Source organism: Podarcis muralis, chromosome 2 (assembly GCF_964188315.1).
Source record: "Podarcis muralis chromosome 2, rPodMur119.hap1.1, whole genome shotgun sequence".
In the NCBI taxonomy this organism is placed as follows: Eukaryota; Metazoa; Chordata; class Lepidosauria; order Squamata; family Lacertidae; genus Podarcis; species Podarcis muralis.
The window spans coordinates 91,642,103-91,649,332 of NC_135656.1; positions in this window are offsets into that span (position 1 = coordinate 91,642,103).

Sequence of the window (7,230 nt, forward strand, 5' to 3'; positions counted from 1 at the left end):
CTTTTCAGCAGTTTAGATGGCTAGGTCTAACTAATCACCATATTGAAGGTCAAGAGGGTCCTTCAGACAGCTTGGCTGCCCGTCTACAGCAAGAAACAAGGAAGGGGCTATATTTGCTTCCACCATTTAGACACTCTAGCACCTTTGACACTGTGCACCTGCTGTCTTGTATGCTCTCACTCCCTGCTTGTGGCACGCTACCATTTGGATGGCATAGATTAATCTAAGGCAGGTAGTGCGAAGTGATGTGTGGAAGACAGGGCAAGGGTGTGAGGTACATAACCTTCAGTCTCCTTGCAGTTTCTTGGTTGCTTTTGTCTGCTCAATATTTAACTAAATGATATCATGAAAATGAAAGAAAAAATGCAGACAGAGATGCCGCCTGGCATGTGCATGTGTGTTACTCAACAAGAGATAACAAAGGGGAGAAGAGTGGCGGGAAACCCTGACAAATTATATTCATTTTCATGGTGCTTTGTTGAGCAACAGGAAAAAAAATTACCATGAGAATAATTAGGGATTTCCAGCTGCGCGTTCTGGAATGGCACACATGATAAATGGTAAATCCTCAAACACTCTTGAGAGCCAGCAAGGCACGAAATGGAAGGCACAAGTCCCAGAACTGGATGCTGAAAGTCAAGGCTGGCTCTAGCTTTTCAGTAGGCCCTGGGAAGACTCCCCAGCAGGGACGTTTTGCCACAGAGACTGAAAGCAGTTGCAGTGGCAGAGCTCTGGGTGGCCTCCAGGTGGCTTTCTTCCACCTCACCCCACCCCTGAACCTTTTGCTGTTGGTGCTTCTGGTGCAAAGTGCAGCACCGATACGAGGGCTGCACAAGAGGACACGTGGTTCTATTTGATAGAGCCCATAGAGGACAGAGAGATGAAGGGGAAGCACAGAACATCAGGCTCAACAAATTAGACCTTGTTCCTTTATAGTTATCTTTTGGGGGAAAGACTGTAGCTCGGTAGCAGAACATCTGTTTCACATGTACAAGGTCCTAGGTTCAATCCTTGGCATTTCCTGATAGGTCTAGGAATGTTCATTCCAAAATCTTGCAGTGTTTCTGTCAATCACTGAAGGGACAATAGTGAACTAGATGGACTAACGGTCTGACTCAGGGCTTATCTACACTTACCCTTCGCCCTGCTCTTTCCAGACAAAGGTCTGCACTTCCGTGCTCCATATCCAAGCATTTTGCATTTATTATTTTTCCTGCCCTGAGCTTTCCCTGCGAAAACCCACTCTTTAAAACTGAATCAAAGCAAACGTCAATTTGGGTTTTCCATGGATTAGTCTTTGCTCCAATAGAGCTTTAGAGAACGGGTTTTCGCAGAGGAAATTCCAGAGCAAAAAAGGGGGGGACACTCAGATACAGAGCTTTTAAAATCATGGAGCACGCCTGGAAAGAGCAGAGGAAAGGTAAGTGTGGATAAGCCCTCAGTATAAGGGCTTATCCTAAGTTTCTTTATATATATATATATATATATATATATATATATATATATATATATATATATATATATTTGCTTTCGTAGATTTTCACGGGTACAGGAATGCAGGTTTTGGTGTCCTCGGGTATCTTCCCGTGTAAAAGTTGGGGTGTCTAGGCGACGTTTCGACGAGGTCTCACTCGTCATCTTCAGGCTGGTGCTTTCGGCTTCTTGTTACTGGAACAGAGCAGGATCTCAGTGTTTGAGTTCCTATAAATACTGTTGAGGAGGTGTGGCCTCCAATGTTCTGGGCAGAGAGGAAGTTCCCAGGCTAGTGTGCCTTTTCTTCTTTTGTTCCTTAATTGCTTGAGGGATATCTTGAGTGATTTCTTGAGTGATATCCTGAGTACCACTTAGGTGGGTCATTAGGTGTGGATTAGTTGCTAAAGCCTTTGTGTCTTGACCTCTTGAACTTTGTGAAGAGTTTTTCTGAGAAGATGGGTGTACTACATTTAGTTGTGCTCTGGCTTGGCTTCGTGTATAGGGGCGAGCTGTGGTTTTGTGGCCTGTGCCAGCCAGATCTGTGTAGGGATTGCAGGGGGGTGCAGCATCCGGAGGTGCCACCATGGTTTGGCTACTGGATGGTGTCTGTAATTTATCTGTGGAGAGGGTCTGGGTTTGGGTCTGGTGTGGTTGATTGGTGATGGCGTTCTGTGTGCCTCTGGATCTGGTGTCAGTTTTTGTGGGGAGGGCTAATTTCCAGATGTCTGGCAAGCGGGATGTGTCGTCACGCTTGTTCATGTTGTGAGGGTGTTTCTCTATCTCGATGGCTTCCATGATTATTCTCTTGTGGTGATGTTCCATGTTAGAGAGCAATTTGGAATCTGCAAAATTAATTTCGTGTCCTGTTTCTTTCATGTGTTGGAAGAGAGAGGAAGTTTTTTCTTCTTTTTTGACGGCATTCTTGTGTTCTGCGATACGTGCATTTATTCGTCTGTTTGTTTGTCCAATGTACGTGGCTGGGCAGACTTTGCAGGGTATTTCATAGACCCCTTGGTTTTCCAACTGGATTTTATCCTTGGGGTTTCTGAGGATATTGGCTATTTTTTGGTTGGCGCAAAAGGCTGTTTTGATATTGTGTTTATGGAGGATTTTGCTAATTTTATCTGTAGTGCCCTTGATATAAGGAAGGAGGGCCATGCCATTGTTTTCTTCTGTGTCTTGGTTTTTGGGGGGTGTTTCTTTTTGGATTAGCTTCGTAACCCTGTTTTGCTGGTATCCATTGGCAATTAACACATTTGAGAGATTCTGTAACTCAGTTGTCAAGTGGTCTTTGTCAGCCAGGCGTTTGGTTCTGGAGATGAGAGTCTTGGCTACGGAGTTTATTTGTGCAGGGTGGTGGTGTGATTGTGCATGTAAGTAGCGGTTGGTGTGTGTTTTTTTCCGGTAGATAGTGTGTCCTAGGGAGCCATCAGGTTTTTTGTAGATTAGGACGTCAAGAAAGGGAAGTTGGTTGTTGGCTTCTATTTCCATAGTGAATTGTATTTTGGGGTGTAGGCTGTTGAGATGTGTGAGGAAGCTGTCCAGTTTTTCCTTCCCGTGTGGCCAAATTACAAAGGTGTCGTCAACATATCTGAGCCAAAGTTTGGGTTTGTGTTCTGACTTGTCTAAAGCATTGGTTTCAAAGTGTTCCATGTACAGGTTTGCGATGACCGGTGAGAGGGGTGATCCCATAGGTGCTCCTTCTATCTGTTTGTATCTTTGTCCATTGTGGATGAAGTACGTGTTGGTTAGGCAGTGGTTGGTCAGGTCCAAGATGTATTCGGGGGGATTGTATTTGTTTTGAATGGCTGTCAAGGCTTCATTAATGGGCACTTGTGTGAAGAGAGATACAACATCGAAGCTCACAAGTAGGTCATTGGGATGTAGGTTTTGCTTCTTTATTGTTTCTATGAACTGGAAGGAGTTTGGAACGTGTGAAGGGATGGATTCTGCATAGGGCTGGAGTTGCTTGGCAAGAAATTTAGCGAGATTTTGTAGAGGTGAGCCTATGGAGCTGACTATTGGTCTGAGTGGTGTTCCTTCTTTGTGTATCTTGGGGAGGCCGTAGAGTTTGGGGCATCTGGATGATTTTTCTCTGGGGATGATTCTTAGCTGGATTTCTTCACTGATAGGAGAGGCTTTTATTTTGGATTTGGTGGTTTTTTCCAGGTAGGTGGTGGGATCTGTTTTTATAGGTTGGTAGGTAGGGTCTTGGAGTAGATTTGATAGTTTTGCTTGGTAGTCCGATGTGTTCATCACAACAGTGGCATTACCTTTGTCTGCTGGGAGAATGATTATGTTGTTGTCTTTCCTCAGGTTGGTGAGTGCTTTCTGTTCTTCTTTGTGTAAATTGCTTCTGGGTGGTTTGCTGGAGCAGAGGATGTTGGTGACTTCAAGTCTGATTTTATTGGCTTCATCTGGGTTGATTTTGGTTAGGCTAGCTTCGACTCCGCATATGATGTTTTCCGTGGGGATGCGTCTCGGGGCGACTGCAAAGTTGAAACCTTTGGAGAGTACTTTGGTTTCAGTTGAGGTGAGGATCCTGTCTGATATGTTATGTACTGTTTGTTTCATGGGTTGTTGTGGAGGGTGGCTGGGCTTCTGGCGTTTCTCTAGTTTGTGGAGTTTGTTGGTATGTGTGTCTGTCTTATGTGAGGTCTCCGTTTCAGCTCTCCAGACGGCTAGTTGTTTGCATTTGTCCCAGAGTGCAGGGTGGATTTTGTTACAGAGTTTGAGGTGAAGAGTGAGCAGATCTTTGTTGGTTTGGTTTAGTAGGTATCTTTTCTTGTGTAGTTCGTTTCTGATTAGGGATAGTTCAGTTCGTTTCAGGATCCTTTCGGTAGCTGGGGTTTTAGAGTGGAATTTAAGTTGGAAGCTTGTGGGAATTAAGTTGTTGTCTCGGCAGTTGCGTAGGAACAAGAGATCACATAAGATGGTGGCTCTTCGGATTTCTAGTTTCTCGTAGGTTCTTGTCAGCTGGAAGGTTTCCTCCCCGTAGAGGTGAGTTATTTGCTTTCGTAGATTTTCACGGGTACAGGAATGCAGGTTTTGGTGTCCTCGGGTATCTTCCCGTGTAAAAGTTGGGGTGTCTAGGCGACGTTTCGACGAGGTCTCACTCGTCATCTTCAGGCTGGTGCTTTCGGCTTCTTGTTACTGGAACAGAGCAGGATCTCAGTGTTTGAGTTCCTATAAATACTGTTGAGGAGGTGTGGCCTCCAATGTTCTGGGCAGAGAGGAAGTTCCCAGGCTAGTGTGCCTTTTCTTCTTTTGTTCCTTAATTGCTTGAGGGATATCTTGAGTGATTTCTTGAGTGATATCCTGAGTACCACTTAGGTGGGTCATTAGGTGTGGATTAGTTGCTAAAGCCTTTGTGTCTTGACCTCTTGAACTTTGTGAAGAGTTTTTCTGAGAAGATGGGTGTACTACATTTAGTTGTGCTCTGGCTTGGCTTCGTGTATAGGGGCGAGCTGTGGTTTTGTGGCCTGTGCCAGCCAGATCTGTGTAGGGATTGCAGGGGGGTGCAGCATCCGGAGGTGCCACCATGGTTTGGCTACTGGATGGTGTCTGTAATTTATCTGTGGAGAGGGTCTGGGTTTGGGTCTGGTGTGGTTGATTGGTGATGGCGTTCTGTGTGCCTCTGGATCTGGTGTCAGTTTTTGTGGGGAGGGCTAATTTCCAGATGTCTGGCAAGCGGGATGTGTCGTCACGCTTGTTCATGTTGTGAGGGTGTTTCTCTATCTCGATGGCTTCCATGATTATTCTCTTGTGGTGATGTTCCATGTTAGAGAGCAATTTGGAATCTGCAAAATTAATTTCGTGTCCTGTTTCTTTCATGTGTTGGAAGAGAGAGGAAGTTTTTTCTTCTTTTTTGACGGCATTCTTGTGTTCTGCGATACGTGCATTTATTCGTCTGTTTGTTTGTCCAATGTACGTGGCTGGGCAGACTTTGCAGGGTATTTCATAGACCCCTTGGTTTTCCAACTGGATTTTATCCTTGGGGTTTCTGAGGATATTGGCTATTTTTTGGTTGGCGCAAAAGGCTGTTTTGATATTGTGTTTATGGAGGATTTTGCTAATTTTATCTGTAGTGCCCTTGATATAAGGAAGGAGGGCCATGCCATTGTTTTCTTCTGTGTCTTGGTTTTTGGGGGGTGTTTCTTTTCTTTTCTACTTGTGAGCTTCGATGTTGTATCTCTCTTCACACAAGTGCCCATTAATGAAGCCTTGACAGCCATTCAAAACAAATACAATCCCCCCGAATACATCTTGGACCTGACCAACCACTGCCTAACCAACACGTACTTCATCCACAATGGACAAAGATACAAACAGATAGAAGGAGCACCTATGGGATCACCCCTCTCACCGGTCATCGCAAACCTGTACATGGAACACTTTGAAACCAATGCTTTAGACAAGTCAGAACACAAACCCAAACTTTGGCTCAGATATGTTGACGACACCTTTGTAATTTGGCCACACGGGAAGGAAAAACTGGACAGCTTCCTCACACATCTCAACAGCCTACACCCCAAAATACAATTCACTATGGAAATAGAAGCCAACAACCAACTTCCCTTTCTTGACGTCCTAATCTACAAAAAACCTGATGGCTCCCTAGGACACACTATCTACCGGAAAAAAACACACACCAACCGCTACTTACATGCACAATCACACCACCACCCTGCACAAATAAACTCCGTAGCCAAGACTCTCATCTCCAGAACCAAACGCCTGGCTGACAAAGACCACTTGACAACTGAGTTACAGAATCTCTCAAATGTGTTAATTGCCAATGGATACCAGCAAAACAGGGTTACGAAGCTAATCCAAAAAGAAACACCCCCCAAAAACCAAGACACAGAAGAAAACAATGGCATGGCCCTCCTTCCTTATATCAAGGGCACTACAGATAAAATTAGCAAAATCCTCCATAAACACAATATCAAAACAGCCTTTTGCGCCAACCAAAAAATAGCCAATATCCTCAGAAACCCCAAGGATAAAATCCAGTTGGAAAACCAAGGGGTCTATGAAATACCCTGCAAAGTCTGCCCAGCCACGTACATTGGACAAACAAACAGACGAATAAATGCACGTATCGCAGAACACAAGAATGCCGTCAAAAAAGAAGAAAAAACTCCCTCTCTCTTCCAACACATGAAAGAAACAGGACACGAAATTAATTTTGCAGATTCCAAATTGCTCTCTAACATGGAACATCACCACAAGAGAATAATCATGGAAGCCATCGAGATAGAGAAACACCCTCACAACATGAACAAGCGTGACGACACATCCCGCTTGCCAGACATCTGGAAATTAGCCCTCCCCACAAAAACTGACACCAGATCCAGAGGCACACAGAACGCCATCACCAATCAACCACACCAGACCCAAACCCAGACCCTCTCCACAGATAAATTACAGACACCATCCAGTAGCCAAACCATGGTGGCACCTCCGGATGCTGCACCCCCCTGCAATCCCTACACAGATCTGGCTGGCACAGGCCACAAAACCACAGCTCGCCCCTATACACGAAGCCAAGCCAGAGCACAACTAAATGTAGTACACCCATCTTCTCAGAAAAACTCTTCACAAAGTTCAAGAGGTCAAGACACAAAGGCTTTAGCAACTAATCCACACCTAATGACCCACCTAAGTGGTACTCAGGATATCACTCAAGAAATCACTCAAGATATCCCTCAAGCAATTAAGGAACAAAAGAAGAAAAGGCACACTAGCCTGGGA